This window comes from Pungitius pungitius, chromosome 2, assembly GCF_949316345.1.
Source record: "Pungitius pungitius chromosome 2, fPunPun2.1, whole genome shotgun sequence".
In the NCBI taxonomy this organism is placed as follows: domain Eukaryota; kingdom Metazoa; phylum Chordata; class Actinopteri; order Perciformes; family Gasterosteidae; genus Pungitius; species Pungitius pungitius.
In genome coordinates, this window is record NC_084901.1 from 7,720,754 (window position 1) to 7,741,727 (window position 20,974).

General features: G+C 42.4%; 1 protein-coding gene across 8 annotated transcripts in view; it reads left to right on the forward strand.

The window, feature by feature from the left end:
• The first annotated feature begins 1,901 nt into the window (after positions 1 to 1,901).
• Positions 1,902 to 20,974, forward strand: part of cald1a (caldesmon 1a) — a 45,293-nt gene continuing 26,220 nt past the window's right edge. For all 8 annotated transcript variants that reach the window (XR_005119660.2, XM_037460362.2, XM_037460364.2 and 5 more), the window contains exon 1: positions 1,902 to 2,028. The gene's annotated coding sequence lies outside the window, so the exon portion shown is untranslated. The remainder of the gene's footprint in view (positions 2,029 to 20,974) is intronic.

The window sequence follows — 20,974 nt, forward strand, 5'->3', positions numbered from 1 at the left end:
CTTAATGGCCTAATTCACACTTTATTATGACCTTGTATCACCGTCTCTTATCTGAAGGAAAGGTTGTGCCAAGGATAGAGACACCAATATGATATTCTCCAAATAATCTCATTGTTTGTCCCGGGAATATGGCGGACCTGTAGTCATTATTGAGTTAATCATGAAGCATGCACTAGGGAAATAAGCCAAATGTTTACTAGTACAGGTGTCGGCCCTTTGTTGACATTTCTGTCTTTGAGAGCATGAAGCTGAGTGATAGAGGAAGGATCAGATGAAGTCCTGGACGTTTTACTTTGGATGCTGCAGGTATTTGGCATGTAAGTGCACCAGTTTAGACATCCTAGGTACCAATCATCCTTGAGGCATGAACACAATTTAAGAAATACTGCAGAATATTTTAATCCCTTTCAAATTGATGTCAAACATTTTCTTATGCTTACACAAAGAGATCATTTTTTTAAACCAGTTCTAGGTTTTATTTTGTGAAGGAAACTAATAATTCACTAAGCAATGATGATGTGGTTGCAGAATAACATCCAACACTTTCATCATTAACTCCAACACTTTTATTCAACCAAATGCGTCTTTGAAGGCAAAGCCATCCTTCTCTCTAATTTAACTTTCGCACAAGATACAAACACAGTCTTTCATCGGGTTTAAAACAATGTGATGAAATGGAAAATGTCAAAGGTTTTCTTAAAACCTTTATAATTGGTTCTGAGGGTTCTGATGTAACATTGTGAAGGTATATGTCAGGTAGATTTTGCAGTGGGGATCTGTCTGGCCAGGAGCTCTAAATATCTGTGCATCCTTTAATCCTGCTCACAGAAAGCAAAACAGCCAAAGGCAACGATGCCCTCTCTTTGCCCCAAAACCATCCACAGTTAACTACATGTTCATTGTTACCTTTAGTGGTTTTTATAGTAAAGAAATATTTGGGTGTCCATTTTGTTGCAATGAGGCTGATGTCGGAGATCATGATGTAAATATAGCGAGTTAGAATCAGCCTCGAGTAGAAGAGCACTGCACCAACTATAAACATGCCACGGTCAGAGCATCGTTTTCAAATGATTACGTGAAGGGACTTTGAGACTTGTGCAGTTTTTGGGGGCCAATATTTTTTGTGCCAAATGGACGACAAGTCTGACAGAAACATGCAAGATAAAGTATTTCTTTAAATACATATTTTTTCAAAGGATTTAAGATAAGGAGGGCCCTGTAACTCCAACTCCACTCTGTCTTTTTCCTTCCTCGCTCTCATTCTGTCACACACACTTGCATTTGCACACAATCAACAGACTTCATTTATTTCACTTCATCTCAAAGAAACACATGGGGAAAAAAAACACAGCAACGCATGTGGTGCTCATTTCTGCACCAGTGGCCCGGTGCACTTACAGTGAGTTCATTCTTTGTTGTGAGCATTATTGTTTTAAAGAGGAAGACAAAGCGGGGCAGTGTCCCAATGATGCTGTTTCATAGTAAAAAGTAGAACACTGCAGCTTTTATGTTTTTCACCTCACCCTTACTAAAATTGTTAACAGATTAACGGTCACAAATAGCAGGACTGCATTTGTTTGGGAGAACCAAACAGGACACCACACTAGTATGATCAATATGCCTGGTGATTAATGCATGAGATCTTCTGTATTTTTTATTTTTTTTAGGGTATCAGCAACCCAATTAAAACGTTTAATGACTATAAATATGAATACGTTTGAAACACACGTAGTTCAATAGTTAAGGTTGTTATGAAAGTATTTTTTTATGAATCGTTTGTATGAAAAGCACTGCAGTGGGGCCAGACTTCGTGGCAGACGGAAGAGGACTCAGCCGCGAGTGGATGTGCGGCTCTGTCTTAAAGGGCGGGGCTTGTACGTGTATCCCGTTTAAAGGGCGGGGCTTGCGCTGGTCTCCACTTTGAGTTTCTCTCATCGAGTGTTGCGGAGGACCGACAGCAGACCGGCTCCCTCTCAATCTCCTCACACTCGACTCCAGAGCTCTACTTTGTCCCGTTAATATCCACAGGTAAGCGCAACAACAACAACGTAAAAACTGCCCGCAAACTTTACGCGTCTAATTCTCATAAACAACGGGAAAGCCGCGCGGACGCGCTCGCGAACGAAAAAGCACCGTAAGACGATGGGAGATGTCACATCGTGGGTCTCCACTGTGCGCAACCGACTGCCGCTTATACTTTTTTTCTTTCTTTTGTTGTTGTTGTTGTTATGAACATCTTGGCTGTGGGCCGCTCCCTCTTTGTGCCACAGCAGTTCACCAAAGGCAAAGCAAACTCATGACTGTGGGCCACCCTGCACGGTTCTGCGGGCCAAGCAGCGAGCCTGTCATGTGAATGTATCTTATGTTTCATCCGCGGGAGACAACACAAAGAAATGCAGATGTGTCCACTTCTGTAGTGCGTGTTCAGCTCTATGGGAGGGGGGGGGGGTCTCAAGCTAAAGTTTCTCATCGCCTCATTTGTTGGACGTTGACGTCACATATTCCTGGTTGTTATCAGCAGTCTTAAGTCTTTCTTTTTTCTTTTTTTTTTACCGAATCCCAAAAGAAAGGTGCGTTTTTTTGAGTGGAGAACGCGGGTGGACGTGGACCCCTCCGCGGCTATCATCAGCACACCACTAACCCTAACCCAAAAAAAACAAGCCGAGATTTACACAATACGTCCACACGCCGGACGAAAGCCTCAGGGCAGTTTTGCAGAAGGCCCTCACAGATGAATCCTCCTCTCATCGTTTTGAGGTATCACATTCTTTACAATCCCACCAACCCTGGGGCGAAAGGCTCTACTCAACCCTCATTGTATGTGAGTTGGCCAGCAAGTCTTTTGATGTCGGCTTTATTACATCGTATCTGTAAAGATGGAAAATGGGAGGAGGGCGAAGGGGGGGGAGCTGTGCAGGCTGCATCGGCGTGTCTTTCCTTTTCAAATGCTTTTGGGCCAGAGACAGCATCGCGATTGTCCACAAAACTGTGGACGATTACTCTGATCGGATAGGTTGTGCAGTGTTTGGAAAACACATGGAGAATGCCCCCTGCGCTCCTTATAGGGCACAGGCCCAACCTGGTGACAGGTGATTGGAATGCAATGCACAACAGTCTGCTAGTACAGAGGGTCCCAGCATTCTTTCCACTAACGTAGCTCCTCAGCCCTGTCCGAACATCTAAGGTAACCCTTCAGAGATGCTACCTGTCGAGTGCATTAGAATGATTTCAAACTGTATACTCGGTACTATAAAAGAGTGGATGACAACTTGTGTAATTAAACTTCTATTTTTATTCAAGTATAAATTGCATTGATCTTGTGTACATTCATTCTACATAGACTCTTGATATTTCAGCCATATATCCATTACTTTGTGTAATCAGTTTAACCATTAAACTAAATTATTACAGCAGTTTTTCCATCATATTGAGCTTTTTATCCCTTTCATTGGTTTTTGTGGGCTTTTTAGCTGCATAAAATACCTTAAAGCGTATCCATTACTTTTAGTGCACTATTTTTATTAAGACTTCTCATCTGTTTGGTAACCACTTCACACACTTTCAACCACACATAATGAAAGTTGACTGTGGTTACTTTCTACATATTGCTTTACAACTACACATAGTATTCTCTGGGATAAAAGTACTCCCGATCAAAATGACTACACTTATTTATTCTTGCAATTTCTGAATGCATGTTTAAACGCACATATGCTCTTACACAGCTCTCCCCGGACTGAAACGCACAACTAACTGCAGGCTTTGCACTCAAGTGCATGTGGGGCTTTTTAGTGTACTTAAAAGGGCCTTTTGTAATTGGCACAATATGATATGAGTGCAGAAGAATCTGGAGGTAATTGCACATAGCGATAACAGGGGTTTGGCAGTGTGGGGCGAGAGCCAGGCCCAGGGTTAAGGCTGGGCGGGCAGGATGTAGGGAACACTGCCATGCGTTTCCGGAGTCTGGCTCCGGACTGCACAGTGCGGTGAAGGCTTCAAGTTACTCAGCGCTGGCTCCCTCTCCTTCTACAGCTTTTTTTTTTTTTATGCACTTGATTAAAGTTAAATGTTGGATCGGGTAGTTAATGTACCTCATTTGCAGTATGATAAACATGTGCTAATGCATGGGAACTTTCGTGCTTCTATGCCTACACACTGATGTGTCAACGTTCATGCAGTGTATGTGGACGTCATAGTTTGATCCTAGATACTCGTAATCCACCAAGTATCAGGTTCCAGAGCAAGAATCCAGAGTTTCCTTGCGAGGCAATAGCTCCTTACCGCCGCCGAGCTAAGGCAGCCAATTTGAATAGAATGGAAAACTGGTAAAAGCACTTTTGTAACACGAATGATCAGATCGTACTGTAGGTTTTTTTTTTTCAAATATGTTTGTATTTAAAGTATTCAGTGTGTAGGTTTTTCAGATCTCGTTGGGTTTCCAGTGATGGCAGGCTGATGTTGGTCCAAACATGCATTGTTTCTGCACAGCAGGTGCCAAAGCTATTATCTGCTTTCTTCTTACAATGAGACTTGAAACCATGTTACGCAGGTTTCACGGGTTCCAGTCTTTTGGCTTATTTTATGCAGATTTGTTTTTTCAAGAATAACAAAGTTAAGGTTTGAGTCTTCTGGACAACGGCAGGAGTAGGACGAGGTTCGACTCGTTTGAAGTGATTGACAAGCAGCTAGCGCCGATGGGACATTGGCCCTTGGACCGGAGCCACGCGACACACTCGTTCTGTAGCCCCTCGCTTTTGAATTCGATAGCATGTAATTTGCATCCACCGCGTCCAGAACCGCACACAAACTTGTATATTTTGGAGGGATCCAAGATCCTGGAAAATAATTCTTAACTCTTTCGGTGCATAGCGGCGTTCCAACAAGTTGTAGGCAAACACTGGTCGCCCTTCTTAATTGCTTGTGAAGTCCAGTTAGTGCAGGAAACTTGAGAGAATGTTTTTGCAGGTCCTGGAAAATGTGCTTCAAGAGTTTTGCAGATGTTGGTGATATAGATTTTAGAATTCTTCTTATTTTCCTTTTAAAAAAAATAGAAATTCTGGGTTCCTCATTATGGTGCCAAGCTGTTATGGTGCCAGTTCTGTAAGGAGACATCTACGGTGCTAGAGGATGCTCTCCTGTTTCTTCCCTGCGCAATTAGTATCTTGGGTGCTCACACTCATAATCCCCTCCCTGGTGCACCCGCACCCTGACTTATACTCCATTCACCACCAAATTAAATCTTATTTAATCAAACCACAATTTTCAATAATTCTTTTTCCACAGTTCCCATTCACACAAGCCCATAATGAATTTCTCAATGATCCGTTCTCCCTGGAACTCTAGCTTTGCTTCCTTTCTTTCCAAACCACTTTCCCCAACTTTTGATTGTCCCAACTGAAGCGGTCATGTGGGCATGAAAGACTGTTTGAATTCCCCTGGGTTTTAGTCACACTCCGATGAAGAGGGTTTGTTAGATCAGCCTCCCGCTCGCGACGTTTTCTGATTTTAAAGTGCTATCACTCAAGGCCAGATTGCCTAATAGGCAGCATGGCATGTCGGCGTTTGGTAATTGGTATATTGGGCCACCATCTGCTTGTTGCCAGATGCCAAGCTCTGCCAGAAGTTTCACAGCTATAAAAAGACACTATTGTATTTTTTTTTTTTTTTTTACTGGTAAATTCACAAAGCAGCCTTGCCTTGTATCTTAAAAGGTAATACCCCCTCTCTTACTCACGTTGTCTACATTTCATATGGTTTTCGTGGATGATTGATTGTGTGAGAGTGAGGTCAGTGCTCCCAAGCAGCGCTTCTGATGTCATCCTACAAAGATGCATGTTCTCCTCTCCCAAAGTGGGTTATTCTGAGAAGTCTACCACGTTGTTAAGGGGGACATTTAGCCTTTGGGCTTCTTCTCATCTGATAAAAAAAGCACAGGAAATGTCTCTGTTAGCTGATTGGCCTTGTGTTTTCCTTCAGCGTCGTCCCACTGGGACCTCCGACGTGCACAGTGTGTCCCTGTGGCAGAGAAACCATCGCGCTTGTCTCTCTCGTTGACTTTCCCTTTGCGTCCTCTGCTTTAACACAAATCCATTTTACCTCCGCGTGTGTCTCCCGAAAAGAAATAATGACTACAACATTCTCACTTCACCCTACTTCTTCTTTCCGTCAACTTTCCATTCTTTCCTCCCTGTCATGTCTTCACCCGCCCCCCTCCCCCTTCATTCTCCTCTCAGCCTCCTCTCCTCCCTCCCATAGCGTCCTGAATCTAAACAAACATGGCGAGTCAAGAGCCTGTCAAAGAAGCTTTGCAAAGTCACATATTGTAGGGTAACGGGGAATTGAGGGAACGTGAACTATAGAAGGTAACGTGAAGCCCATCGGCGTGTGAAAAATACATTGAGTGTAAACACATGACCGGTGAGGTCATGTGTTTACACAGTTAGCGAGGTTAACCACTCTATGAATTGCACGGGGCAGTCAGGCAGACTGTCGGGGACAGACGGGGCAGTGTGTTGGTCAGTTATAGGCCTGCTGGATTTATTTGTGTGACTATCGAGCCGCTGCGTGTGCTGAAGTGTGTGTACGGCGAATGTGAAGGGCAGCTTTGAGAGTCAACATTGGATGGCTGCCATCATGGGAGTGAGAACTGGGAGGGGGCGGGATAGGACAGGATAGGACTCCTACACATGCATCCATCCATCAGTGTCCTCACATGGCTATTGTCATGACTCCTGAGTCTGACTTCTACTGTTTTTTGCTGGAAGAGGTTGAGAATATTTTATTCTAAACAAGTTCTCACTCTTGGTGTCAAATTTACAATATTGTAGGATGGTCCCAAAACATATTAATATATTGAGGGATCTGACTAACGATTATTCACACCACTGAGTTTGCCAATTACTTTCTTGAATTAGTTTTTTCCTCCATTTAATGTCATATTTTCCGATCGAGGGTTACTGTATTTATTTTTTATTTTGGGCACTTGGGGCAACTGAAAACACCTACAAACACACATCATGGACATATGACAATTGTAGTAATACGAAGCAACATTATCCATCATTTGGAATTGTATTTCTGGTCACGTGACTAATATACGTACAATATCTGCAGAATTACAATGGTATGGGGCCGCGATCTTGGGAGCAACCCCTTTCACAATCGACATTACAAAAGATTACAGCAGCTTTAAGCCATCCATTGATAATCAAAAGTGTAAAGCAAACTAATTTACTTGCGGTCGGGTACTCGTTGGACCCACTTCTCTCAAAACTAAACAAAAGTCTACTAATTCACAAGTTTCTTCAACAACTTTTTTTTTTTCAGCCGGGTATCCAATCCAAGCCTCTGCGCACGTGTCTTGTACCAAAGCACAATGTTTGAAATGGTCCTCATCCATCTGCCCCACCTGAATAAGGCAGTCGGGCAGCAGCACAGTCTGAGGTCTGTGTCGGGAGCAGCGGTAATTGTTTGAGAGTACGTTTATGGAGTGTACTCTTTGTGCCTCCTAATCAGAGGCATACTCGGCCTTCTACACATGGGCCACCGAGGACTGCTCAGGAATGCATTACACGCATGGTGAGAGGACGGGAGAGTAAGAAAGCCTGCTGTAGTGGGCCACTGCGTGGTTGCCATTATTTTCCACTTCACATGCCACTGCCCTGTCGGGGGGTGGGGGGGGGTGTGCGTTTCCTCACTTAACACCAATAATAAATATGAGGTACGTCTATATATTTGCGTCACACTAATACCAGCTATTTCTTGACAAAGTAGAAATCTCTAACCCGGGGTACCTGTAGTAGACCTTTATAGATTAGATCATTTCTACTGGATTCATTTCACTAAGCGTAAGGTAATTTGTCAATTTTTTTTTTCCTCGATTCTCCAGCTCTGGTTTGGCAAGTGGACAAGGAGAACAAAAATATGGCCTCAGAAAACTATTTTAATCAGACAGTGTTCCGCAGGGACAGAAGCTGGCATAGGAGAGCTTTTTACCTCATCAGGAATCTGCCAGTGGTGATTGGGAGGAACACTCCGTCAGGTTATTATTCAATAACCCCGGCTCTGTACTGGAGGGGTTTAACTGTAATAGAGCAGCCACACGGGCCGCCAAGATGACAGCCAAATGGTACTTATTAGACTACGGGCTGATTCATACTATATGCCCCACTGCAGTTGAACCTTGTTGGGGGCTGAAGGTTTGGCTTTAATGTCTTCAGTCTAGTCACATTTGTTATGACTGAGATACATATGCGTACAATTATCCTCTGATCAGACCGCGCCTTTTTACAAATTTCTCGTCGTAAAATAAAACACGTGAATACAATTATTTGATATAATCCAAAAAATTCCTTTTTCTTCATTTGAAGTTGTAACATCCACTTTGACTAAGAGCGTGTTTACATGAAAGCTTTCTTGGAGGTGCATGTTAGCAGCTCGACTGGGATGAGAGCTGTGGGCCCCGTCGCCTCTCTGCACAAATTGAGCATGACATCTAATGGAGGGTGAGCGTGGATTAATTACCCCCGTATTTAGTCTAATGGCTCCTTCTCTTCTGATTAATGATGACACATGTCACAGAAAGAAGGGCACAGCTAAAACATGCGAACAGTTCTATTTTATAATGAGGTACCTGCCACTTGGATATTATGCCTTTTGGTATAATGACCTATGAAAACATTCGTAGTTGATTAATATGAGAGATGTCTGCAGAACTGATACTTTTAAATAGCCGGGCTAACGTTAATAGAGGTTACATTCATGGGATTTCACTGGTATTGGTGACTATTACTACTAAGTTTCTGGTGTCATCCCTTCTACTTAATAAGGTCATACGGGCATTTACTGCGTTAGGGTCTCTCTTGTAGGAATCACTTAAGACATATGTTACGATGTCGTAAGAATGGGAGGTGGATGTGCAATAGCTGACAGATAAAGAATTTTTGAGGCCAAAACTGATGTTAAAGCTTTGACTTTGAATGATGTTGAAGTAAATCTTTTTTTAAATTTGAAATGGGGAAGACTTGTTTCTGTGTCCTGTCAATCACATGCTTTAATTACCACCAATAAACAACATATACACCATTAACAATATATATACACAACTAGATGACATAATTATAATATACATTTAACTGTTTTCTGCGCGGATGGTATTAACCCAGCCAGTTTATTAGTCAAGCTGTACCTGGGCTGGTATTTTTTTATTGGCGATTGGTGTATTAATATATGGTTTCGGGCTTTGAGGCTTGTTGATGGTTTATTGGATCACAGGGATGGGGTGTCTGTTCTGGCTGGCCTCATTAGACCTGCCTTAATGAGAAACCAAACACCCAGACGGCCCCCTAGAACAATGGGTTGTTGTTCTCAGAGACTCTGCGTCCATCCGCGTGATGGAGTCTGGGTCTCGGCAGATTTTTCATGAGCCTCCGTGTGCCTGAGTCGAGCCCTCGGCCCTGCCGTGCCACTCAATTCGGTGACAGCCACCTGCGAGACCACCTTGGAAAATGGGGCTCCTATTAGTTCAGGTTAGACTTAATGACCAGTAATGGTACACCGGCCGAGCCAAAACTGCAAAAGGGCTCCGGGCATGCCGAAATGAAATACCAGTCACTCAAGCTCTGAACATAAACACAAGGTGGGTGGTGGGTGAGGGTGAGCTGGTAGGTCTGTAGGTGTGTGTCTGCGTGCATGACAGAGTTCAGCAGACACGCATCTATGCGTTTTGAGATCAGAGGTGATCCAGATGGGGGAGATGATGTTCCAGCAGGAGGAGATGGGTGAACACCCCAGCCCGGACAGATTACTGCAAAGGACGACAACTGTGGTTTTGGGTTTATTCCTGTTAAGCTTTGCTTCTTGAAGCAAATCTCATTTGCAGTTTTGCCATTAGCTCCAAAAAGCTTGAAGCAACTTCAACGGAGCAACCATAGAAGCCTCCTAAGAGCACTGCTCAATTATTTACAATTTCATGGCTGTCTGAGATATGTGTTATTGTAATGAATTTAGGAATTAGGAGGCTTAAGTACCCCACATATATTAACCTCCTAAGCTGAATTATATCCTCATTTTAGTGGTAAATGCCACATCATGCTAATGTCATTCAATGATTGCGTCTTCCATGGTCTAAAAAATATGTGGTCTAGAATTAGCACAGGCATTAATATTAAGAAACTCCACCATTTAAAACGATATGGGTCAATAAGCCACTGAATAAAATTACTTTTAGCTCCCAGGGAGCATGAGCTGCTAAGCTCCATGGCCAGCAAAAGGCAGACGGAGAAACATAATGTAATCTTCAATGAAGGAGACAAAGACAGAGGAAGGGAGACAGCTTTGTTATGTCTCATAAAGCTCTAGGGTTTCCTGGAATTTCTGGCAATGGTTCCCAAAATCACATAACCACAGATAGAGAACAAAAAGTCACATAACCACAGAACGAGAAGAAATGGAGACAGACGGGGGTCAACTCTCCTGAAGGAGACGCTCTACTGACAGTAGCTGCTCTTTATACTGCAAATGTGGAGATTTCTTGTGTTGGCACGGGGGGGGGGGGGGGGTCACTTCAGCCTCTAAACCCACAGAAACAACGAGCACGGTACAGATGCACCTGCAGAGTCTAAAGGGACATAAATGACCTGCTCTATGCCTACAGATTAGAGAGCCCCGGCTGGGGCCTTTCACCTTGAAAGGGGGCAGTAAACGGGTACCCATCCGAGCTGGCTGCCTGCCACACTAATAATAAAAGCAAGCACAGCCGTGCACAAAAAAAAAAAGCGAGATCTGGCAAAGACCTGAGAGGATCTGAGCTATGAGGAGGGTGGAATGTGTTTTTTGGAAGGAAAGGTGAGCCCTCTGTCACGTTGAGACGTCCTGATGTGTGTCAAAAGCAATGCTAATGCTTTAATATTTAATTTGAGACTACAGACCGCTGAAAGATTAAGAAAAAATGACACATTTTCCACAGTGGTAAGATAACTGCTGGGATTTAATTTTCATTGCAGTGAATGTGCTCCACATTTCTAGTTCCCAGTGTCTCTTATCCGTAAAACATGTGTAGGTGGCGGACTGGAATTAGGACTGGTTTACCCGACTGAATTTAGTGCTGACTCGTGCAGTCCTGTTGTGAGCCGTGCTTTACCCTTTTCTATTTTTCTATTACAGCACTTTCTATAACTACAGTGTTTTCTCCCCCTGCGCTGGCTGTTCAGTCGATATGTGCCAGCCTACATTTTAGAGGGAACTATTATTGGAAAATTCCTAGAAATATTAAATTGAATATCTTGGACGTAAAAGCACTGTTGAACCTTTTGATGTAAATTCAATGCAAAACCAAACCAATTCCGCCCCGACTGTAGTGGGGGGGGGGGGGGGATTAAAGCGTGGAGTGCATAAAAAAACGGCTGCAAAACAAAAGTTTCACGCCATTGAACAAAGTTTGTAATGGTACCGCGCCAAGAAACCGTGGCAAAGCACAAAAGGTTTTTCAATGTTAAGAATGTGGTTACGTTCAAAATATTGTTAAAATAAATCACTTTTAACAAGTTTACAAGTCACTGTGGCTGATTATTCCAATATTTCTGAATGCACATTACGTGAAAGGTTCTGCTCAGTGACAATCATGCAGAATACTGCAGTTCCCTTGAGCTCCACAAAGCTTTTCACGGCATACAAGTTCACATTCAGTCGTTCAGTTGTTTTTGGTCGGAGCAGCTGGCTCTGTTTTGCCAATGTTACTAGTTGTCGAAGTACCTCTAAGGTAACAGTAATATATGGTAAGTGTGCGATGTCACTTGACCCTGTCCGGTATGCCTTACTGTTGAAGACATTCCATTGTCATAACATTCATTGGTTACGGCAACCGGAGCATATTTATCAACTGCTGATAGTAGTTTCTAAGGAGTCCAAGTTCCTCGAGCATTAAATGTGCTCTCTCCAGAGAGGGAGATGATGATGATGTTTTAACTAAAAAGCTCTCTATTCCTCTATTAACATCCCCTTTTCTGCCTTGTGTCTATTTTACAAGTTTCTGTTCTATGTGTTCCCTGAACAAACCCTCCGATTTCCACGAGTAGGACTGAACTGAAAGCACTGTCAGGGGATTAATCCACCTCTCCACATTCACTGCGAGTAATAAACCAACTTCGGTCAGGTCATCTTGCTCACCCGCAACCCTTCCCGCTCCTTAATCTCCTCCTATCTCTCTCCAGGAATGCAGCCCCTTATTTTGAAAAATACCTTGTCATATAATACCCTTGAAAAGCCTCGCTGCACACTTAAAAGAATTGGCATTCCGCTGCTGTGATTTACTAACTCGTCCGTTAAAACAGGGCAAAAGAGATAAAGATTTATGAGATTTTGGAGAGATTTAAATAGATTTCCTTAATAGCGATTCTCTTTGTGTTTCCTGGGTTTCATGCGTGGAAAAAAAAAACAACACAAACTTGTGCCAGGGTTTGCACTCGGTTGTCATGTTTTCAGCAGGCCCTCACTGTGTGGGGGCATTGCATCATGCTTTATCGCCTCACTCTAACCTCATGCATGTTTCCATGTAAGGTATGAAGGGAAGACGTTCTTTCTTACTGTGGTTCTAGCCAGACACATAAATCCCTCAGCTGTTGAAGTTCTTTTTAAATCCATCTGATTCTCTCTCTGATCCACCAAAGCGTAATTTCTCTCTGGCCACGGAGAGCCACATGTCCACCATGACAGAAACATGGCGTTTATAGGAAGCGCGTCACAAATGGTCGGCGGATCCATTTTCTTTCCACGTTTTGCCTTGGAGAAACCCATCAGGAACCTCTCAAGCTTCATGAGAAATACATTTATATGTTCCACTTAATGTTTTCAGCCTGTCACGTTATCGGCTGTGGGTTGTGGGCTGCTTTGGGTCACGCTAATCACATTTAGTTTCATATTTTAGTCATTGAGCTTTGGTGCTTATCTCGAGTGACTTACACTTATTAAAAATGTACACGTGCGGGCTCTTGCCTGGGGGGGGCCCTAATGGCCAGACACACTGGCAGTGATTGAAAATGTGATTTGGTCACAAGAGCTGAACTTTTGCTGCCAGATCTGTAAGAAAGCACAGATATTAGGCACAGCGGGGGTCCTTCCTGCTCTCTTCTGTCCTGTATTATTCCTTCTCCATTCGACTCTATTGCCATCCAGTTGGATAAACGGTTCTCTAGCTGCAGCGTCTAAGCAGTCCTTGGACTACGGCGCACCGTGTATCAGTTCTCTGGTTCCACAAGTCTCCCAGGCCAGCTCACCAGTAGCAGATGGATGCCCCGTTAAGGAGACACAGGCTTCCTCTACTGGGCCTGACTGACGGCAGGTGTCAAGACGGGCCCATTCCTAGAGGAACAAGAGGAGGCTACTTCCCCTTTAGAAATGGACACAGGTGAAGGATGTGGAATGTATTCATACCATGTCACGTGTTCATCTAACTAGAAGGTCTCTGTCTTGTGAATAAATACTGCTCCTTAGTTCATCTCGAGAGCCTCTCTTCCCATTTATTTTTTCACACTTGGTGGGTATATCTCTTGCGACCCAAGGGAGTGCCTGTCAAATTAGATGGAATTTGGACCTGTTAAGATGTGGTGGGGGGGGGGGGGTTTCAGTTCATTGAGTTTACAGTCGCCTCCTTTGTCATTGGCTTCCCACAGCGTCTGTCTGTCATTGTTTATTTACTGTCACAGTGTGCCCTACGGCACTAAGAGACCGGATGATGTTGTCCTTGTGTATTCATCATAACTCTGGTTTGTTATGACAGGAATATTATTTGGGATAACTTGCATGTATTTATTCATTAGGTCTGGTTTGTTTCATCATATTAGTGTGTTTTATAATATATTCGTCAGTTCATATCGTCTTTACTCAAATGTTCCTTTTGGTTCTGAGTGACAAAAAGATGGTTTTTTTTAATGCGGAATCACACAACAAGCTGTTAATGGCGTATGTCGAGTGCATGGCTGCATATTTATTGAGCTTTTTTGGACATTGTGGATATTTGCAAGGTTTTTTTTGTTTTTTTTTCAAGGACATGCTTACGTAAGATTACTGCCGCTCTGAAAACTAAAACCACCTGAAATCTGAGCATACAGGAGCAGAGCTGGATTGGCTTGTTTATCACTTTGGTCATTGCTGTACTTAAAACAAGAGATGCCCATGTTGCCCTAAAAGGAAAGATTTTAGGAGTATTTCTTTAACAGATCGTTTCTCTTTCAGTAGATTTACAGGTGGTTAGTTTAATTTACTATTAGGACTAGTAGCTGGGAGAGACTTGAGCTAGCCATAGTGGAGACATCTGTTCTATTGTTGTGTATACACATGGTGCTTTTGTTGTTGTGTAAATAATTCCTCATATTTTTTACCTGTTTTTTTTTTTGCTGAGTCAGATTTTAAATTCTTGATAAATCCTTTAAATGCATTGTAATACAATACCCCAAAAATAATTGATGTAATATCACCAGATATGTCTGTGTCCAGGCTTCTGAGCTTATCTCTAGGAGATGAGCATTCTTTTCAGGCTGCAAAAATGCACGGGGCACAGGGCCACAAATCAGTAGAATGAATCTGACTTTTTAACCTGTTTAAATTGAAGTAACATTATAAAAAAAAATGAGGCGCAAGGGTTACACCGAGAGCACATGGCCAGAAATGTGATGACAACCTCTATTGGACATCCACCAACTGCCGCTGTTCTTTGTCACTGATTCAAACTCTAACTCACACAAATAAACTCAAACACACTGAATCAATTTGATTTACGCCAAGCAAAGCCTGCATTATGATGCTACATCTATTTGACTCTGTTAGCTGTGTGTCTTTGTGGGTATGCAGGTTGTGTCAGTTAAAGAAATTGTGCTTTTTAAGTACAATCTGCTTTGTTTATTGCTTTGTGTCTGCCATTCTTAATGTTTCTTCTTCCTCTGCTCCTCCTTTCCTGGCAGTTCAAACAAGCCCCAGAAAGATGTTCCAGATTACTTGATAAGATTCTTGCGAAAAATAACCACAAAAGACATTTTTTGTAATGGCGAGAGCACGTCATCAGTGGCTCTCAATATAACAGTGGGGGGGAAAAGTGTGTGGGGGGGCACATAAACAAACTCTTTCTAACTAAAGCACAAGACTGTGGCGCTTTAGACGGCTGCCTTTTTTCCTCGAAGAGGAATGTCCCCTCGCAGTGTGCTCCACTCCCGCTGCAGAGCTCGTACGTGGAGGTAGAGAGCGCCTTTGTGTGTTTAGAAATGAAACGTCAGCGTGGAGAACGGATCGGCGTGCCTCCCTTTCATGACTCCTGGGTCGAGCAGGTGTGGCGTGTTTGGGTCTGTGTGCCCCCGACAGTGTCTGCCCAGATGTCGCGGCGGGTCCAGCATCACCATCGGTCATGCTGTTTTGAGAGGGAGCCACTGTGTAGTGAGTGTGAGAGCTCTATCTCACTGTGCACACAGCATGCAAGACAACCCCCCCCCCCCCCCTTCCACCACCCCTTTTTTTCCCTGTTTGGTTACGGGAAAAGGCAGCATTTTTTCTTTCCATATTTGGTCATATGGAGCACGGCCAAGGAGCACTAGCCTTTTGATGCCGTACAAACATCCCTATTTTGTGTGGGATTTGTACTTTTTGGAATGCGTTTTCTCCAGTTCTGTCTGTTTTTGGATGTAGCATCTGAAAGTTCACTTTCTAAAAGGGAAACAAGCCTTCTAAAAGTCAAGTAATAGAGAAGAATTGTGCTGACTCTTGCTGTATTTTTTTTTTTACAGTATTATGGATGACTTTGGCAGAAGGAGTCAAACTTCTAATGCAAATGTCCCTCTTAAAACCAACCTTAAAAAGCAAGACTATGTTTTTTTGTTTTTTTATTACCCTTCTAATTGTGCCAATTGCTACATCAACTCGTCTTAGCTATTTCACTTGGTAAATTGGATCAGCAGCTGACTAATAAAAGGCTGGTTAATATTTTATTTGTTGACCTTTTTTTAATTACGAGCTTCAAGTGAAATTCTTGAAACGTCTGGAACTGGATTTAGATCTGAAAATAACCATCATTTTTAGTGCAAATGACTCATCTGTGTGCTAAAACCTGCTGTCAAAAAGCTCTGCAATTCAGAAGATGGATATGGCTTGTTGGGGTGATGTTTTTATTTCAATTCAAGAGTGACGTAGCTTCAGGCGTGAGGTATAAAGACACATAAACATGAAGGGCAACGCCAGCTGGTGAGGCTCAGGTGTCATAGTGCCTTCAGATATGATGCTGCGTAGATTGAGATGAGCTGCACAAAACTGCAATCCATGTAGGGGGCCATGACAGGAGAGAGTATTAAAGGAACAGTGAGTCACTGCCTAAATATATACAACAGATGACAATGCGAGGTTATCTTGCTGACAGTGGAAAATTGTAGAATGCTACTTTTGAGAGTAATTTGTTTCACTGAAGCGACACAAGAGTTCAGAAAGTATCAAACTACAGCATCCTTTCAAAGTTAGAAAGATACTTGAAACAAATATTTATTATTTTGAGCATATCACGAAATGCTTCTTTGAGAAAGGCACTGACTTTTTGAATTCAGTGACATTTGCGATATCAGATATCAAACATGGGCAAAGGGTCTTTATAGAGCACTTCATAATGTGCACATTATTTTCCTTAAAAGGATCATTACAGTTTGTAGGGTCTTGCTTTTTGAAGTTTCGCTCATGATTTGTATTGGCTGTGATAATTACTGAGATCTGGGAACATGGAGTCCTCACTACAACAATAGGTCAGACTGGTTGTAACACACCGAGCCAGATATTCTAAACCACTTAATTTCGAGGTAAAACTGCCAATATGTTGCATAAAATCTGTCAGGGAAGCTAAGTACAGTGAGTCAAAGAAGCAACATATCCCAGAGCTCTTTTTGACCTAGTGGTGCTGTCTTACTCCATACAAATGAACTACATTTAGGGACCTTGAGAATATAATCCATCCATGGCTTCCCATAGAGATTTTCGTGTGAATAGACAACCTCACTCAGTCTGTCTCAGTGTCTATGATTCACAGGGCACACAGTGTTGTGGAATGTGAACCATTGTCTGAGAATGCAGGAGTCTCCTTATTTTCCACCAAATGGAAACGTTACATCTTTAAACTACACTGGTGTGAAACTTCGCTGTGTAGTCTTCCATCTGAAGTCTGCACACAAGAGATGGTGGAGGAGCTTTGAGGGAGGAGCGTCTGAGGTCATCTGAGGTCACTAATGGCAATGTACCCGGCGCATTCGACGTCATCGACTCCATTTCTTGCCCCAACCCTCAAAACCATCAGTACGTTATCCCGCCACTTTTCACTTGCCACATTGGAACTGGCTTTGCCTTTGAATTCAGACTGCTCATGCTCGGTGAGATTTTTCCTGAATCGAGCCGAAGCCATACTTAAAAAAAAAAAAAAAAAAAAAAAAAAAAAAAACTTGTCTTGGGGGAGACAAAGTGTGAGTGGAAAGCAGATGGTAATGAGATTGAGTTGAGGTCTGATGCCGTTGGCCTCCTCTTAAGTTGGCTAAAAATATATTTTCTCAGCCAAGGACCTCAGTTTTGACAACATAAGCTATTGCGGTTGATATTAACACTTTAGCATGAAATGCTGACACAGACAACTATAGAAAGAAAGTTTGCTACTAAACTTAAGTTAGTATCAATGGTATTAACAACTAATGAAAAGCATATAATAAATCTGTCATAAAATATGTCAAATAAAAACAGCTTCTAAAACTTGTAATGCATTTCAAAATGAATGTGTAAAATTCCGTACAGCAGTAACTTTTTGACATCATAAATTAGAGCAAATACAAGTTTTTTTATTAAAAAGCGCCTTGACTGCCTACCTAACATGCTATTTTATCAAATCTATTGGAATGTTATGATAAGCACACAGCCTTATCCAAGATGTCTCTGTTCGTGGTGTTGAATCTATAATTCATTGTCTTTTTTGTGTGAAATGTACTTCTACATTGTTTAGTGTCGTTATAATCCACTCAGTCCCTCTATTGCATTAGCAAAAAGAGGAAGAATTTGAAGATTATATCATTTCAGAAGTTCACACGGTCATTCAGATCAACAGTGACAGCCCTTTTAATATACCAATACACAATATCAGTCAATAAGGCCAACCCACCAATGTATAAGACAGGCTCTAAAGGGCATGCAGAGGAAGAGCTTTAGATGACAGATGACTGATGAAGAAGGAAGACTGGAGATGGAACGAAAGGGAGAAATTCTTGGCCTCGGTGCACCAAAACCATCGAGTGAATTTATGAATACTCATCCGCAGCCGCTCTGCATCCTGACTGTACACGCGTTGATGCTGCCGAGGACGCGTGAGAGGAGACGCATTGCGCACAGAACCACAACCACAAGGCCAGCTTTCTAAACACCGCTCTGTAGGAGGTGATGGATATCACACATGTTCACCCATGGACCATGGACCAAACTGACACGTACTGTGCTAGCAGTGGCTGTATGTATTTTTAGTATCACACTTGTAACAATAAACGCTAACGTTCTCACGCGCATTTAGAGTGGACGAAATAGAAAGCATGCCGTTAGTCATGTGCACTTCCTGCCTACACAACCTGCAAACTTTACACGCACACATCTACATAAATACACAAACTCTTTCATGAATGTAAATCCTGTTTTTTAAATACTGTTTATCGCGATGCACACACCCACACAAACAGGCTGAGTACATTTTAACCCCCCCCCAGTCGGTTTAATCTCAGGAGAGTCCTTACTCCTGCAGAAAACTTAAAATTTACTCAACTCAAACTGTCCCCAGAGCTTAAGCCAAAACAGCTGTTGGTGTGCACTACCTACAGGCCTGCAGCATCTCTTTTTATTCCTCTCCTCTTTCCCGGTTTACTGCAGAAGCTTTATCTGTGTGATAAAACAACCATAAAACGTTCGTCTTTAACTGTACATCTTTGCTTAGAATAAACAAATAGATCTCTACCTCTGTGGTTTAGGAGTAAGACCGTTCACCTCCTGTTAAATAAAGATCCAAGACTCATCCGATCCAAGGCACCCCAAAATAAACAGTTAACTGTAGGTTGACCGATATTTGCATGCAAATGGAGGAACGTGTCATTGGTGGACGAAACCGTTCACAGTATTTTGGCCACTAGTGGTGCTGTGATACAACAGCAAAACCAGAGGAGAAGAGAACTGCTACCCAGCAACGTAAATCCAAGCAACGCAAGAAAAACCAGCTTTGCAAACCTTTTTTACAACATAGAAAATGCAAGGACCTTTTTAAATGCGCCTGTGATAGTATCTGAACAGCAGCTATCACAATGAAAGCCTCACATTCGTCAGAATGGGGAGAAAATTGTATTTTCGTCTTCTTCAACTTTTGAATAGAAGCCTTTTTAATTCTTATTCTTGCTGATTAAATGTTGAATGATGAAGACCGCTTGTGTCAAAAAAAATTACGAGTTGTCCTCCACGGTGTTCCATGATTTTTAGCCTATTTAGTATTAGCAATAATATACATATATTTTTAGTTTGCTTTGATTTTCAATGTTCACAATGGCATTTTAATCTCATCCGTTATCAAGTATTATTTCTAAAACACTAAATGGTATGTGGCTTGTAATAGAGTAGAAGGGGTTCATGCATTCTCCAACATACCAACCACTGCAGCAGGTGGACAAAATATTTCCTTCCATTGATGCAAAGACTAGAAAGAACAGGCTTTGTGCCAGTGTTGCCTTCACATTCCAGATACCTGGAACACCTCTCCTCACCTGGGCACCTGCACAGCTGTGTCTCCACAGTTGCTAGACGTCTCTTTTGCTCTCCTCTCCTCCTTCTAAAGAACCGAGTGGTCCTCTGGAGGCCAAGAGCAGAGCAGCAGCACATGTAGCGTGGCATTGTTTGCTTTAATGTCATTTTTCTTACCCAGCAAAAAGGCTTCATTCAGTTTTAATGGAACGTGGAAAATTATAATGTAAATGCACTGTGGGTTTTGCTGGCACATTTATACGGCCCAAAAATCCGATGCATCTGATTTTTGTCAACAGTTAGCTTCCATGTATTGGATCATATTTCTTTAATTGAAGACTTGTGTTACATTTTTGTCTGCATTTTAAAAGCTTCACGTTCCAACGTGTTTTAGATTAATAAAGGTTTTTTTTTTTACGGTCATGAATGTCACTTTGTTAAACTTCAAATTGTTTGATTAGTGACTAAGCCTCGTAACCCCCAGCTGCCACAAGTCACCATTGTTCTTTTATTTGCTAACCTCGCAGCTGACAAGAACTAGTTTTTACTTGTTTACCTTAACGTTAATTATTTTTTATTCAACAACCAAAACATTCAGTGCACACCGAAAGAGATCCGACCTGCCGTGTGAATGAGTTATTTGGAGTCTCTTTCAAGTCCCCTCAGCTAAAATCAGAACCTAAAATAGGAGCATTCCTTGCATCGCCCCAATGGAGAGATGCACGTGTTTGTGTAAAGGTTGTGTGGGGATAGTTGCCCTGAGTATCACTGTAACAAATCCGACCAAAGCGCTGCAGTTTTCTCTTCTCACAAAATGCTACGCCATCATCAGGCGCAATTCACCAAAGCCGAAAATAAACCTCTGGCCTATACTTATTCTCCAGCCGTACTGCCAGACTATTGCTTGATCTACTTTGTGCCTCATTTGGCCGATAGGAACCCATTGTTTTGGTCCTTTTTATCTCAGGACTTTCGTGAGAACATAAAGGCATTATAAGGTGATGTGATCCCAGTGGCTGTTGGGATAATATCAACTTTGCTTTTAAGGCTTTTTAAGAGGCTGGCACTTAGACACTGGGTCCTGTGCCAGGGTCTGGCAGTCCCGACAGGTAGTAATTTGACTGGTAAATGTGTCATTATAGCCATTGTAGTAGGTTGAGGCAGACAGGGAAAGAGAAGGAGGGGCGGAGGACAGAAGAGAGACAGAATA